General features: G+C 47.5%; 1 long non-coding RNA gene across 1 annotated transcript; it reads left to right on the top strand.

The window, feature by feature from the left end:
- Window positions 1-6,992: 6,992 nt before the first annotated feature.
- LOC137158325 (uncharacterized) lies at window positions 6,993-7,839 on the top strand. The gene is made up of 2 exons (XR_010921369.1): window positions 6,993-7,159; window positions 7,743-7,839. It is a non-coding gene; the product is annotated as an uncharacterized lncRNA (long non-coding RNA).
- The last annotated feature ends 8,333 nt before the right edge of the window (window positions 7,840-16,172 follow it).

Below are 16,172 nucleotides of genomic sequence, written 5' to 3' on the forward strand. Positions count from 1 at the left end.
GGATATTTCTTCCTCAGTTATGCAGAGGCCAAGATTCATTTCCCACTCCATGACTGGGAGAGGCAGGTGAGTGGGGTCTTTATAGCATCTTGACTTGATTCTTTTTTTTTTACTTCATCTTCACCTGTGCGCTACATCTTCCACAAGCATCGAGGTGCTGAACAGTGAGCCAGGATGAGGCCAACTTTGCCACGAAACAAGTGATGCATGAGAAGAACAGGAATCGGACAGGTGAGGAGGGTAACCAGAAAGCAGTTTAGTTCTGAACAAGGCAAAGGAATCTGCAGGTAGGCAGAGAACTTCACCAAACTGGGGCAGTCCAAACAAACACCTGAGATTTTGAGATTCCCAGCAACCCAGCTGCAGGCACAGAACACAGACTTGTCAAGTATGGGTGCTGGAGATGGGGATCGGAACCAGCTCACACCAGTAGGAGAGCAGAGCAGCAGCGCTGTGAATGAAAGGCTTTAAATATCAGAGGAAGAACGATCCACTTAAACTGCTTTTTCATTTGTATCTGATCTTCTCCATGTCTGTCCCATTTTACGGTGGCTGTCATTTAAAAATAAATTATTGCAAAAACCCCACACTGCAATCTGCTCATCCAAGCAGGGCTGCCTTTCTGGTCCTGATTTTATCAGTGGAGACGGTTTGTCCTTGCAGGATGATGTTACCATCTTGAAAACAATTTTGGAACAGCAAAATGTCATCCACTCACGGTGCAAGGTTTTTATGCACTGTCTTATTATAATGTACCACAATGCGATGACGTTTTTAAAAATGATCATCATGCTCATTATATTCTGGACATCACATTGCCAGAAAAATATTGACAAACTGAAAGGAGATCAGCGCATAGCAACAGTAATCAGAAATTCAGAGAGACTGATTTATAAGGAAACATTAAGAAAGCGAAATGTGTCCAGCTTGGCTGGTGTGGGAACATGACCTCAGCTTACAAATATTTAAAGGCAGTAATGAGAGAGCAGCATTGTAAAGGGCGGTACATGAGGTATAACTAGTGAAAGTGACATCAAGAAAAGGGATAATTTAGACTCAATAGCAAGAAAATCTAGTTTTCAGTAAAATCTACTGTGGGATAATTTCCCAAGGGAAGCGGGGGAGCCCTATTGACTGGAATATTTGAAACTAGACTGGAAACAGCCGGAGAAAATATAGACTGGGAACAATCCTGCATTGAGAGGGATGTAGACTGGATGACCAAACAGGTCTCTCCCATCTCTAACCTCTATGATTCCTAGAACAGTTGTTAAATGGTACTAAGGGCCAGTCATTACTGACCTGGGCTAGATCATAACCAATGTCTAAAGATGACAGGCTCCATATCTTATGCCTAATTCTCAGCGCCATCCAGTCCCTTTCTTTAACAGTTTTAGGTAGGTCGTATTTTGTGCCCGAATGAGTTGACGTTGTCCCTGTAAATGCAGTTCATATAGCGTGGCACACTTTTATATAAATACATGTGTTGTTGCATTGCTGCACTCTGTGAACTAAGGGTGCGAGCGGCCTGTGATTAGAGGTGAGCAAGACACTGATTATGGGTTAATTAGCTAGACTAATGAACTGCCTTGCAGAAAAACTGCATTTCATCAAACATAAAGCCATTGCCTGACCTGGAGAAGAAGATCTTTTTGCCTGAGAATTGTGAAATGCTGCCTCTGAGCGGGGAATGAGCACCATGCCTGGACTCAGAAGGCTGCTGGGCAGACTGCAAGAGGTCTGGAAGTTCAAAACTCACCTTCAGCCCCAAGGGAAATGCAGTAGCAACCAAGCAGTGCTAAGAGAGAGCAGTAGCGCCTGTGCAGAAATTGGGATCTGAGTTAAGGTGGATGGAGGTGAGAGACTCGCAGAGATAGGAGCTGAAAACAATGCAACAAGCAACCAAACAACTTAACTTTGGGCACAACCCTTCAAGCCCTCTGCACACCGAAATCCCTCAGAAGTCAAAGGAAGGCTGCCAGCAGCAAACAGGAAGAGCCATTCAAAAAGAAAGAGGTAGCAGAAAGTCGAGACCCAGAGAGGTCCCAGAAGGAGAAGAGGGAATCACAATGAAAGGAACACTTGCTGGAACACACCACGGCTGAAAGGGGAACTGAAGGAGTTTAAGGTGGATGAAGACCAGAAAAGTTACGTATGCAGGGAATACACAGCAGGAAACCATCCTACCGTGGGCGGGTGATAGCTTAGATGAACTCTGCCAATAACAGGTCATTTCTATTGCTGTGATTCAGAGGTTTAGACTAGAGACCATTTGAAGCACCTCCTTGGCTTGGGGTCTCAGTACAGCCTTTCCCCCAGTGTTTCCAATGCCCTACGGCTAGTGTTTCTACTGCCAGATCTGTCCAGAATCCCCACGTGTCCAATCACTGAGAGATAGAACGTGAAGCTAATCAAAATTCAACCCTATGGTTCTGAAGTTTGATTAACTTTTTGGCCTAGTTGCTCAACTGGTGTAAATCAGCAGGACTCCTGTGACACCAATGCGTGCCATTGAAGCCAATTTACAGCAGCTGAGGAGCTGAACTAAGAATTTAACTGAAACTCGGAAGCAGGGTTGAACAGTTTACGGAGGTTCACGTGAAGGTTCAGGTGAAGGTTCAGGCCACTTACTTTCTGCACGCTAGTTGTTGAGCATTTTGATGCTCTCTAGTATGTTCCATTGCTCTTCCCAAACAGCCGGTATTTAGGCAACCCCATATCATTAGCTCCAACCCAACTACAGATCAGGCAGGGACCAAAGTCAATATAGCAAGCCAAGCCTTCCCTTTTGAAAATCATTTAATCTCTGCTTTGTGTTGGAGTGTGATCTTGGAATAATCGGTGTGTTTGCTACATGCTCTGTGATTGCAGAGGCATCAAATGAAACCCATTTCCTCTTTTCTCCCTGTCATGAGAAGAGTGTACGTGTGAGGCTTTGATATAAAAATAAATCCTCTTCTGTCACATTCGGCATATTAATAATAACACTTAATAATTCCTGCTTAATAATCCCCATATTTGTGTGGGAATCTGTGACACGCTGAGCGCTGGACACGCTTCCCCAGCACACATGGTGCACTCTGCCCATATGCTGTGCAGCTTGGCAAATGAGTCGGGGAAAGGAAATCAGTAGAAACAAATTGCATTAAAAAAGAATGCAACTTTTAATTGAATTTCATGCTGCTGGACTGACGGCTCGGGTGTCTGGAGTTCTCACCTTATCCACAGAACAGGTACAGCACAGTAGATGGCACATGGCCTGCCACAAATCTCTCTGTCCTGGAAGGACTTTATCTAAGACCAAGAGGGGACTTCTCTCTGCAGCTCATTAAATTCTTGGCTTCTCCTCTGACGTTACAATGGCTGGTTTTGTGATGTGGATGCCTTTCTGCTGGTAACGGACTCCAGTTACCAACGTATTTCACACATAGAAGGGCACAAAACTGCAGTCAGATGGTGATGGTTTTCAGTCACTGCCACCTTGGGATGGATCAGAACCAGCATCTTAGAGGGGACAGGCTCCATAGTCTGCAATGCACCGGCCGGGAGATGGGCTACACATTAGGGCCTAAAGGGGCCGATTTTCATGAGGTCAAAACCTGTCTACAAGGGAGTGAATCATATGCATGTACAGTTACCTCAACGGTGTGCCTGAACTGGGTATTTGCTGGCACAAATGGCTGGTTTAGTGTATACATGACTGTTTGCATGCAGTCACAGTAAATGCAGTGCAAAGTAGGCATGCGACCACAGTGATATTTTGTTGCATAGCCATAAGCACCTGCCCTTTGCAAAATCAGGCCTAGTAGGTCTTTTCCATCTCCAACACTTATGATCGCATTTAGTCCATTACCAGGCTCATTTGCCACCAACCCTTGGAGGAAATGGCATTTGTGGCTGAATTCCCTCTGTTTTTGTTCCAGATGCAGCTACGTTGCTGGCTCCCCTTGAACAGTAATTGATACATCCATTTTTTTAAAAGCAGAAGTGAGCAAAATCTTATTGGTCAAGGTTTCATTTACTCAAACTACAACCAAAACACAAGGGAGGAGTTGGATCCAGGGCCCATAACCCTAAGTTCAGGGTGGACAAGAGTTACAAGAATGGCCCTTCCCTTGTTAGGAAGTATATTCCACCATTTTGAATAGGCTGACAGCCTCTCCCAATAAAGTTCAGATTAAATACCCTTCTGGACAGGATTATGTGTCTTTTTGTGCACCACCACTGAATAGTTACACTGATTGTGACCTGACAGGTATGTGCAGAAGGGAAGTTATCACGTCCCCTCTACACAGCAGTGGAGGAGCCAGACCCAAGAACCCAAACACACCATTTTCCATCTGGATCTCGTGAGCTGAGGGAGAACATTGCTGCATAAAAACTAGACGTGTTCCAAAATGAAACATTTATATCAGTCTCCTGTAAAATAAATAAAGGAAAAAAATTTATTTTTTGGGGGGGGGAGAAAAAACACCCCAAAAAGGTAGCTCTAAATTGTTCCTTTGAAATCCCTCTAATTGGGCATTTCCCTGAGCTGCATTCTACTTTATCAAAGCCATTACTACAAGCAACACATACACCAAAGGAATTACTTTCTTTTTAGGCTATTCTTCTTCTCTGCAAAAAAATGTACCAAGCTAGATTTTTTTTCCCCACACCAAAGTCCTTTGGATACTTGTTCAATAAAACAAAACCCACCCAGTCAGAGATGATTAGCCCCCATTACAGACTAGTCATCACTCACAAAGTGTCCTCTAATGCCCAGCCTACTGTAAGGTTAATACAGCCAGAGAATGGGGAGGAAATTGCATTTACTTCTGTATGATTATTTTTACATTTTTTCCTCTTATAATTCAGAAATTAACCAAACACTTTTTGTTTTGTAGTTAACCCTTTCACCACCCCTGCTACTGCTCCCTGGTAACCTGCCTCTGAAATCAGCATTATCACCTCCAGGCAACCAGAGACCAGGTTCGAAAGCTGGCTCATGTGATTAGCACTCCCCACCCAGTAGCCTGTCTCACCGTGGGCCTGTTACTGTAGCTGACGCTTGGACTGAAAGTTCCCTACAAAACTCAGCTCCTCAGGTGAATCAGGAGAGAGCTCTCCCCGGGATGAATCAGCAGGAGCTGAGCAGGTCACAGCTAGGTGCCGCCTCCTTCACTGAAGCAGCCAGAGATGCACTGAACTGGTCCTAGGAGGGAGTCACCTAGTGAGCGCCACCTCCCTCGTGCTGACTGTAGCTGGCGTGTTCAGTCACACAGCTGGTGCGTTCTATCTGGAAACACCTGGAATGGACGAAAGCAGCCAGGAAGCTGACTAGCCCCGGGGTAAGGAACTGTCCTTGTCTGATACATTTCATCCAGTTGAGAATCCATTGTTGCCAGGATTTAGATATTCATCTATGTGCTGTACAGTGTGTATCTGCATCTGCATATGCATTATGTCTTTCCACAAACACGCACAGGAAAGAGAAAACCATAATTATCATGTGTTCTGCGTATAAAGCGCGCCTGTCATTAACGCTCGGTGCAGGGGTCCCGCTGCCCTCGCACGAGGCAGAGTAACACAGAGACAGTAGCAACAGTTCGGAAAGCTCCCCAAACCACAACCAAAACTCTGCCACCTCTTCTGGCAAACAGGCTTTGCTACGTACCCTGAAGTGCAACGAAAGAATTTTCAGTCAGGCCAGAGGTGAAACCAGTTCCGGAAGCAAGGGCTTTCCACTGGGAATGCCCTGCCCCTGGCCATAACAACATAAGGACTATCAGCAAGAGCCGGAGAACTGGGCTGCCCCAGTGGATTGGGGTGGAGAATAGGGAAGGAAGCTCTCTCCATGGTAGCAACAATCCAAATCATAAATGGCTTTTAGATTGAAACCAGCACCTTAAATGGCACCCAGAAGGAAACCGGAAGCCGGGCCATTTGTGGAACTCACAGGCCCAACAAGACCTGGACCAACAAGAGGAGGCAAAGCAAGGGAGGCTACCCTGCTGTGGCCCCATCCAGGCAGGCAGAGAAGGGAGGTTGGGAAGACACCATGTGCACGCAGGCTGCCACGCTGGGCACTAGCTTAAGTTGTTGAGTGTAGCAGACATGGCAGGGTCGAAGCTTTGTAGGGCAGGGACTATCTCCTATTCTGGGTATACACAGCACTTAGCACAATGGGGCCCCCATCTTGTTAGGGGCCTGTAGGCCCTGCTAGCACCCAATAACATTTGCTGTGGGGAGAGCCGATCAGAGAGGAAAGGGGTCAGTCCCTGGCCAAGCAGTGATAAAAAAGAGCATCCTTCACCCCCATCTCTGCCTGGAAATCCACGAGCAGCTGAGGCTGCAGTAACTAGCCCGTGGGCTCATGAGCCATGGAAACAGTAGATAAACGCAATCCCCAGCCCCTCTGCCGAGAAGGGGATCAGGGTGTTTGTGCTGCTGAAAACCTGCACGATGGTCCAGCAAGCACATGTGCGCCGATGATATCCAACCCCCCTGAGGTCTGCTCCCTGGCGAAGACCCACATTAAAGGGGTCAGGATTAAGGACCCCATAGGGCACCTGCTCCAGGAGTGACAGGCTGCTGCCTGCAGCTTGTGGGTGTCTCAGGCTGCCTGAGAAGTTCAGCATTAAAGCTGTAAGCTTTCATCTCTCACCTGGGACCCATAAAACAGCACTGGGTAGAGACTGTAGTGATAAATGGGGCATAAATCACACCTTCCCCCTCCTCATGTCGAGGGGGGATAGAGCTGCCGGAGCCTTCTCAAACTGGCCTTCGCTGTGCTCAGACAGGCCCTTGACTGACTGCGAAGTCAATTAGAACGTCATCAGAAATCAATTTGCGAGGCCCAGCTGAGATGTACCTCTAGATCAGGCTCTGCCAACTGATTATTGCACTAATGGAATAGGCTATTGATTAATTGAATATTTAAATCTTGAGATGTAAGCCTGACTACATAATCCCCAGCTTGTTACTGGGCTGAGCCGCAGCCCTGTCACAGGCAGGGGCTAAACGTGGTGGAGGCAGTTTCTGCGCTCTGGGGTGTTATGCACAGGCCTATGCACCCCTTGAGCATTGCCCTCCACCATGCTGAGATGCCCGTCTGTTTTCCAGGGGCAGGAAGAGAAGGGGCAGGGAATTTCTTAATCCTCCTAAGATGGGGGTAGTGGTGGGTCTGTTTTCTGGCTACTGATCCTCAATGGTATGTTTCATTGCTTAATTATTTTTGGACAGGCTTTGGAAGGTACATTGTGAAATGCACCAGAATAAATATATAAATACAGCCACAGCAATGAAATAATTAACCCCATGAGGAAGGAAGGTCTTGTTTGATGGTTCATCGAGCTGTAAGTGGGTGGTCTGCCCTTCACTAGCAAAGCTCTCAACGTATCTGAGCCTCCTGACAGCCCAAGTTTGTAGGTTAAGATGATTTAGTTCCATTTTACACACAAGTAGGAGGACAGGCCTGGAAACTGAATGGGGGAGCGGGGAACGGTCCACAGATATTCTTTCCCCACCTTTTACTCTGCCCCAGTCCCACTCGGTGTCCCAGTGCTTTCCCACCCCTGTAAAACCTCAGCTGTTCTGGTGGGCAAAGGTGGCAGAATGCCTTGAGCATGGGGGTTTCAAACTTGCCGGGTGGAGAGGGCCAAAGCTGCAGGTTTAATCATGACCTTAGTGGAACCGCTTATATGCTTAGTTAAATACCTGCTTAATTCCTTCTTTTTCTTTTTCTTTTTTTTTGGAACAAGGGAGAAAAAGAAATGAAGCTGGCAATGGGGAGGAAGAGAGCAATGGATTGAGAGCAAGGGAGAGAAGTGTGCTGGGTCTAGAGTAATCGTCATTTAAGCACCCAGAGATGGGTTAAAAAAAATCACTCCAGAATTGCACTGAGTTAGAATTAAGAGCTCAGTGGAAAGCTCGTGAGCAAGAGAGAGAATTCCAGCTGCCCAGGGCTCCACCGCAGCACAGCTCTCCAGCAGGATGTCAGGTTACAAGCATTACTTCAGCCAGACAAATATTGGCGGCTCGGGCACGGAGCATTAGCCCCCTGCTCTTCTGGCAGCAGGAGCCTGACAAAAAATAAGCCTTTTATGCTGGGTGTCGCATACTCCACAAGGCAGGAGGATCTAGGGAGAAATAGAGGAGGAGGAATAGAGGGAGAGAGGCAGGTGGGGAAGAGAGGGAATGAAAAGAAAGAGGAAGAGTGTGAGCAATTTGCTTTCATAACTGTAGGTAGTGCTGAGACCGTCCCCTTGATCTCTTGCTAGAGAAGGTCAAGCCAAGTGAAGGGAGGAGGAGGGCTGCTGTCTCCATAGAACAGGTCACGACAGTGAAACTGTTCCCTGTCTGTGAAGTCTGAAGAGACCACGCACAAATGACCTTACCTGACAAGAAGCCCACACACCTCTCATGCCTCTCCATTGTTCCCTAGTCTCCACTCCTTTCCCTCCCCGCCTCTCCATTCTGCATGGCCTGCTCCTTCCTCCAGCCTCTCGGCTACGCCTGCTCCTTCGTCTGCCTATTGGAAATGCCCAGAAGCCGCTGTCCTAGGTCAGAGAAGATTAAAGGAGGTGCTTGGGAAACAAAAGCAAAGCATCAGGCACACCTCCAGCATCCCAGCCTTGAAGCTGCCTCTGCAGAGGTCCCCACTTCCCATCCTCAACTCTGATGGAGCCCTGTCCTCTTCAGTCCCCATATAAATGCTCTCAGCCAGCTCTGAAGCACTGTTTCCTGCAGAAGCTCTCTTAGCAGAATCCGCTTTGCCCAGGAAGTGATGCTTTGGGTTCTTTCTTTCTTTCTTTCCAGGGAGGTAAAAATAAACCAAGAGGAAAAACAAGCATTGATGGAACAGCTAAAAGAGAAGAACAGGCTTTTTCTCACACTGAGAGGCCTGACCTTTCAGCGGCGGCTTCAGAAACCACACTGGAATCTGATGCTGATGAACTACTTAGAGTTCTGTCTCCTTCTCTCACTAGATACATTTTTACTTCTTAACCTTTCAGCTCCCATTGCCCAGGAAGCCTGAAGCCTCTGCTCGTCTGGGCTGCCTAGCAAGAAGAATGACCCCAGTGTACTGCATCCCACTCACATACACCTCCCCCAGACATGCTGCCTTCCTGCCAGGGTAGGGTTCCAGCATGAGGAGGCTTCAGACTGTGATTCTCAGCTGAGGGAGGTACAGCGTGCTCCGAATCGAGTGGAGAGGACAGGTGACAAAAACAGGCAAAGAATATCCCCTGTGGCTAAGCAATAAGACAGCCCCACGGCGCCTTCCTGGGTGCAGTCTGCAAGGGGCAGCCCTAGCGGATGAGGTGTGACCGTGGCTCTGATGAATTTATGAAATACAGCTGAAACATAAAACCCAAAGGGAAACAAGTCCAGCTGGGAATATTACCACTTGGATTGACCCCACTATTTAGTTTAGCTTTGCAAAAAGACAAAGAAAATTCACCAGCCCAGGTGCAAAACAAACCAACCCGCCCTTCATCACTATAACAATGAGCAAACAAACCAGATTTCACTCCCCCAGGATGAGGGAGGAGGATGTATTTTGCAGGGATGTATAAGGCCACCAGAGGCCTTCTCAGCAAATTAAAAGCCTGGGACCTTTTTCCAAAGACAGTGGGAGTAAACGGCTGAGCAGAGGCGGCAGGGAGTTAGGGAGAGCTGGACAAGTGCAGTTCCGGGGGGAACCGAGGTCCCAACCAGAGCTCTCGGTTCATCTTCTGCAGGCTCCCGTCCCTGTGGCTGATGTAAGACACCAAAATGATCAAGAAGTGAAGAATCCCACATCTAATTGAAATGGCAGTGGCATTTTGGGGAGGAGAGATGTAATTGCCCAGGCTGGATTTGTTTTGCTAGCTTGACTATCTGCAGAGGTCTGTATTCTCCCAGTTGTCTCACACACCCCTGTGACATCCTATTACCCAGAACAATTCAATGGGAGAGACTGTAGCCAGCACTCAAAGAGATACCATGGATTTAAATTGAACCTCTGAGTGCCAATAAACACCAACACCATTTTCTCTCTCTCTCTCTCGCTTATTTGATTTTACAAAGAGCACAAACATCATTGATTTTAGAATAAAAATCTCTGGCCTCTCTGAAGAGGCATTTTTCACGAAGGTTAAAGCTGATGATATGGTGTTATTTTCCCATTATCCTCTTTTGTAACCTTGTGTGGAAACACTGGAGAGGCCAGCACTCTCTTCTCTCCCACTTCTCGCTGTGGCTTTTCTCAAGTAGCCGCGGCTCAGGCACTTCCCAGAGCACGCTTCGTGAAAGGAAAGGAAGGATAAATAAATAAACATAGAAGGGCTCTGCACAGACCTTTGCTGCAGGCTGCTGGTCCCTCTCCAAATACCTTTCCCAGTTGCCGTGCTAGTGCAGATTGCACACTTAGGCTGTTCCTGCACTGGGAAACTGACCCATTGATGGCAAAGGGCAGCACCAACAGGTGCAAATGAACTGGTGCAGGGATGGTTATAATTTACATTATTTTACATGACATTAGCACCGAAAGTGCCAGGATTAGGCTAACACCACAGTTCAAACACATTATTATTATTTACTATTCGTTTTATCATAGCACTTAGCACAGACCAGGACCCCATTGTGGGAGGTACTCTACAAAGAGACAGTCCCTAACTAAAGAACTCATGGAGGCGTTGACCCTATGGTTCTATGCTCTAAATAGATCAGACAGATTAAGGGTGGGAGGGGAAACAGAGGCACAGAGAGAAGAAGTGACTTTCCCAAGGTCACCTAGCAAGTTAGTGGTCAAGCAGGGAACAGAGTCCTGGTCTTCTGACTCCTAATCCAGTTCCCTATCCACTAGGCCACACTGCCTCATCAAAGCAAAAACTGCTGAACTGCAGCTATTGACAGGACCAGATCATGTTGTATGCAGCAAGCAAGCTTCTCCCATGGCTTCTGAAATGGTGCTGGCTGTGGTTTGGCCCTGTCTACTCTTTCTGTTAAGCTGTCTCCGGCAGCAGTTCAGCTCTCCCATTGCTGACGCTGTGGACAAAGTTATACTGCGGGCCTAGGAGCAAGTTCTTTCTCTCCGTCTTCATATCAGTTCAGGGGCTGCTGGATACAAATGCATTTCCGGGACCTGCCCAAAAACAGGGAGGGCAGGAGTTACAGGGCCTCAGTATTTGGGGGGTCCTCCCTCTTCCTCCAGCTGCTCGCACTTTACATGCTGAAGCGCATGCAACCCAGGACAGAGAGCCCACTTCAACTGCACAGCTCAGCCACCGGCTATGGCAAATTGCGCCCCAAATGGCCAGGCTCGGGGGAACCATCCCAGTACCTGAGGAGGATTCCATCACTCCAGAGTGGGAGCTCCTCCCACCGGCCATGCTAAGGTCAGAGTTTTATGAGCACAGCAATATTTGAACACTAGTGCATGGGGACAGGGAACTGTGGTGAGGCTGAGCCTTTCATCACCAGTCCGAGACTGGCTCTCCTGACGGCGGGACTGTACCGTTGTTATGTCTCGCCCACAAAAAGAACAAAACACTCTGGTTTACTGTGAGTTCAGATTAAGGAAAACAACAAAGAAAATGTGTAAAGTCTCCATGAGAGAAAGAGAGCACAGTGTGTGTCACTCAGTCTGTGCCCCTGACCCTGGCACCACACATGGCCCTGCCTCTACAGCTGACAGGTCAGGGGACACTTTACAGTGAAAGGTGCAGTGCACAGAAAACAGACTCACAGCAATTCTCTTACGTTTGCATAGCTGCATTTGCCACAGCCACATGACAGCTGCACGGTGTAGGGTGTGCAATGAGCTATTGGGGCTCAGCCCATCTCACTCCCACAGACGGGTCCCAACCAGCACTAATTCAGCTCCTGGTTGACAGTCTCAGCAGAGAAGTTGAGGACTGGCTCAGTCATGAGGACTGAGCTCCCGGCTCTCCATTAAAGGTCTGTGTTAGGGTATGGGGAATGGCGAGGGCAATGTGCCGGAAGCTTGCTCTTCTGCTGTCTGTGCTGCACTTGTTCTGCAGATAAATTCACACACAAACCTTCAGAGGTTTATAAGCCTCAGACTGCAATATCACAGTGTTATCAAGTGTATGAACTTCTTGGCTGCCGGAGACACGCTGGTCTTCAAATCCTAAGCGATGTCTCTGCTGTTGGTTGCTGCTGGCCCTTTAAATGGAATCTTTGCCCACCAAGCGCTCTTAAAACACACTTCATTCATGAATTAAGTCCCTGACAGCCCATATCTCTATGATCAATATGTTTGTTTATCAGCAGCAGCTGCTATGTTTTAGCAAAGCTAGTAGGCTCCAGTGAGAGAATTGTGTTCTAACCACAGTACCGGCTCAGGACAGGGAGAAGAAGAGCCTCCTGCCAGCAAATGGGAGCTGGGATGGATAGGATTTCACGCTAATGACCCTTTAATTGAAATCACTGGTTGGGACGGATTGCTCATCTCAGGGAAATCTGCTCTGATGGCTCCTGGCTTGGCCAGTCCTGAGAGGAGTCCATTAACTCCGTGGATATGTACAATGAGCAAATAAAGGCAAGCAACAATAACTGAAAGATGAGGCTGTCTGGGTCAATCAGTCATGGGCACAGCTGAAGTGTGTGTTAGGGGAAGTGCAAGTCAGCTGCTGGTGTAAATAGACAGAGGGCTCACTGAACCTCACACCTCTGCTTTGCCATGCCAGGACTCTCTGATCCAGCCTGGGCATAGCACTCAGCAAGTCGTGGTCCCTGAGCGGGGTCATTCCACTTTGCTGGCTTTGTGAGTCTAGGGGTTACAGCAAGGGAGCCAGGACTCCCGGGCCACAGTCCCAGTCTTCTACTGCCTCACAGTGGGACTTTGGACATTGCTTCACTTTCCAGTACCTCAGTTTCATTGCATGTAGAATGAGAGGCCCACCCTTATGGGACACCTACATACTATGGAGACAGGAGCATTAGAAAGACTGTAGACAGCTAGATCATCTGGAGGACAAAGGGAATGTTCATAGATTTTATGGCCGGAGGGGATCATTATGATCACCTAGTCTGACCTCTAGCATAACACAGACCAAAGAAAAAATGAGCTCCCTCGATGAGGACCCTTCTCATTTAATCTTGAGCTCCTCCATGGCTCACAGCTGCAGCAGAATCACGGGGGGAAGGAGACAATGGTGTTCGTTCTGCCCCCTGGCTGGCTGAGTGCACAAGACCTTCCAGTGCAACTACATAGATGTGCAAACTTACACTTTGATTCCCACAAACCCTCCTTCCTGTGCCCCTGAAAGGGGCTTCCTGGGAACATTTGTGCCTGTAAAACTCCATCTTTCAAACGTTCGTGGCAAGAACATGATGGGGATGTGGATACAAAAAGGGTGCAGGCCAGGCCAGGGGTACCTGAGCACAGCCCAAGAGAAGGCATTAAAAAATCCAAATGAATAAGACAGGCAATAGTTTGCATTATTTGACCAGCATTGCATTAAAGCAGGTGTACGCCACTCACAGCTGGACCAATCAGAGAGTAGCAGACATCTCCTGTAACCAGCATGACTTGAGCATCCCCTGGTATTGTGTCTATGCTTGGGCTCAAAAGTCAGGTGAACACTCTCTCCCACTCTCTCTCCCGCGCCTCTCAGTTAGTCTGACTAGAGGAACTGCCTGTCTACCTGCGGCTTATGGCAATGAACTGGCTAGAGAGAGTGAGTGTATGTCCATGTTCACCCCCATCTACGTGTCAATAGCTCTGTACTACTAAGGGAGATTCTCTATTAGCCAGTGGTTTTGGAGCAGGAGAGTGTGAGCTCCATCCTCATGGATGCCATGATGTTCCCAGCACCCATGATATGCAGCATAGTGATATGTGCAAAGTCCTTGGTGGCCCAATTTGCCTATGACTATTTTATACCATGGCCTCATTTCCAACCAATCAGGAGCCTCCATTTCCCAAGAGGCCCGTTGTCTAGGACGATTTTTTGTGGCCCTAAGAACTACTAATGAAAACCAGGCTTGTTAGATTGAGGCAGCTCCTCTGGACCAGTTTTGTGAGTGGAAACGTTGATGTGTGTCTCTTGCCATAAGAATGGAAGTCTGAGTGCACAAAACAGAGGGTTATGAACTTGCTTTGAATGCATTTATTATTCACATTAATTACTACGTCTGCTCAAGAGGACAGCTATTCAAGGAGGCGGTGATACCAATTTATCAGAAGGCGATTCCAACAGAAGTCACGGAGAGTTTCCTCTGAACTTGGGAGGATGGGAGATGGAGATTTTGTAATTAGAAGAATTAATGGGAACACAGCAAATTAAAAATAGTCCCCCTTCCCCCCACCCAATATATTAAGCTCTGATATCAATTAGAGAGATCAGGGACTAGCCATTGAATAGAAATTACTGAGATGAAAACTGATTGAAAGACAAAGAGTAAAGGCAGCAGCATCAGAGATGGAGCTTGGGGAGGGGCAGGAGGATGCAAGGCAAGGAAGAGAAAAGAGTAATGACACATAACAGAGGCTGTACCCAGCTGCTGGGTGTGAGATGCAGAGTGGAGATCCAGTGGCCTGATGCATCCACATCCAATGAGGGAAACCACTTAGGAGCACTGTGGGGAAAGACAGCCTTATTATTTACCATCTAGAGTACCCGAGACAGGTTCTGCCTATAGTCAGCTTGTTTTGGGAGGGGACCAGCAGAAACCTTAGTTCTGTCAGTGGGTTGCAGGCACTGAATCTACTTTGCTTGTTCACTTAATTGGTTAGGATTTTAGGGGCTGAATTTTAGAGGGCTGTAATGGGAGCACACCCCTGCACATACACGCTGTGTGCAGTAGCATCCAGCTGCTCAGGCAATAGAGTCTAACTGGTAGGCAAGAGTGATAGAATTTGCATATGCAAAATACAGTTTCTGCTAATAGAAGAACACAAGGAGTGCAGACACATTCTCCCACATTGTATACAAGGGCTGAACAACTGGCCTTCAAGTATTAATGTTAGGCTCAACTCTGTTCCTTTAGTTACTTCATCCCCCCACCGCTCCCCACTTTATTTGCTTGTCTGTTTTGCCCTATTGAATGCTGCCCGTCAGTCAGCCTGTGAGTTCTCGGGACCAGGGACTCTCTCGGTTATATGACTGTGTCGTGCCTTGCACAATGAGATCTGTTCCCTTAGCACCAGACAGCAGATGGGACTGGATGGCTCTGGGACATGGAGCCTTACCTCTCTAGGATCTTCTTGGGTCTAATCACCTCTGTCTCGCAGGGCATGAGTATCACTAGTATTTAGTGGCCACTTGTGCTTTATGTGCAATGAGCTGGGCAGTCCTCACTCCTGAAATCCAGCCCCGTTCCTCAGGCGAGGAGTGGGGCCTGACTGCATTGCAAATCCCTGCTGTATCAGGGCAGTCCAGATGCAGGCAGTGAGAATAAGCATAGGAACTAGAGGTGGGCAAAAACAAAGGGTGGGTTTGGTTTTGCAAAATGAGTCATTTGAGTGTGAGGATTGCCCAGTCTGAACTCACACCAGGGCTGGATGGTTTGCGGCTATATCCCATTTTATTCAATTCCCCCCAAATGTGAAGCATTTGGCTAAATGCTCTTTAATTGGAGCTTCATCTTCCAGCATCTCCGGTCACCTGTGGATAGCAGTCCTTCTCTCCCCTCCGGTCGAGAATCAGTGCCATATTCCAGGGCAGGCAGGGACTTGAGACTGAAATTACAAACTTGCTTACTAATTGCTGCATGTTCTTTCTCCGTAGGTCTGTCGTTGCTGGCAATTAGCGCAAAGATCCTTTCCCACTCTTGTTAAGTTCCTGTGCTTCAGTTAAATACTCCCAGATCCCATTTAAATTATTTCAAATGCAATTCATTGTGGCTCATTAAATAATTCCACAGCAGTGTCTTTCTTCTTCTCTCTATTTTCCAACAGCCGCTTTCTCCCAGAAAGAATGTGGTGACTTACAAAAAAAAGGGAGAAGGGGGTGGGGTAGGAGAGCAACATGAAAATGAGAGAGGAAAGCAGAGAAATTTGGTTTTCATTCCTGTGGTTTGCTCTGCCTCTGTCCTTTTTTTCACCTCTTCTTTCTCTCTCTTTTTGGCAGTGATTTCACCTGCCAGCCATGGATTTAGAGATGTTTCGCCAATTGTATAAGCCCAACAAGAAAATTAGGTTTTAATGTTCTGCCTATGCTGTTCTGCACACACGTGGC

Source organism: Emydura macquarii, unplaced genomic scaffold (assembly GCF_026122565.2).
Source record: "Emydura macquarii macquarii isolate MOO-44397 ecotype Brisbane River unplaced genomic scaffold, CSIRO-AGI_Emac_v2 contig_1644, whole genome shotgun sequence".
Lineage (NCBI taxonomy): Eukaryota > Metazoa > Chordata > Testudines > Chelidae > Emydura > Emydura macquarii.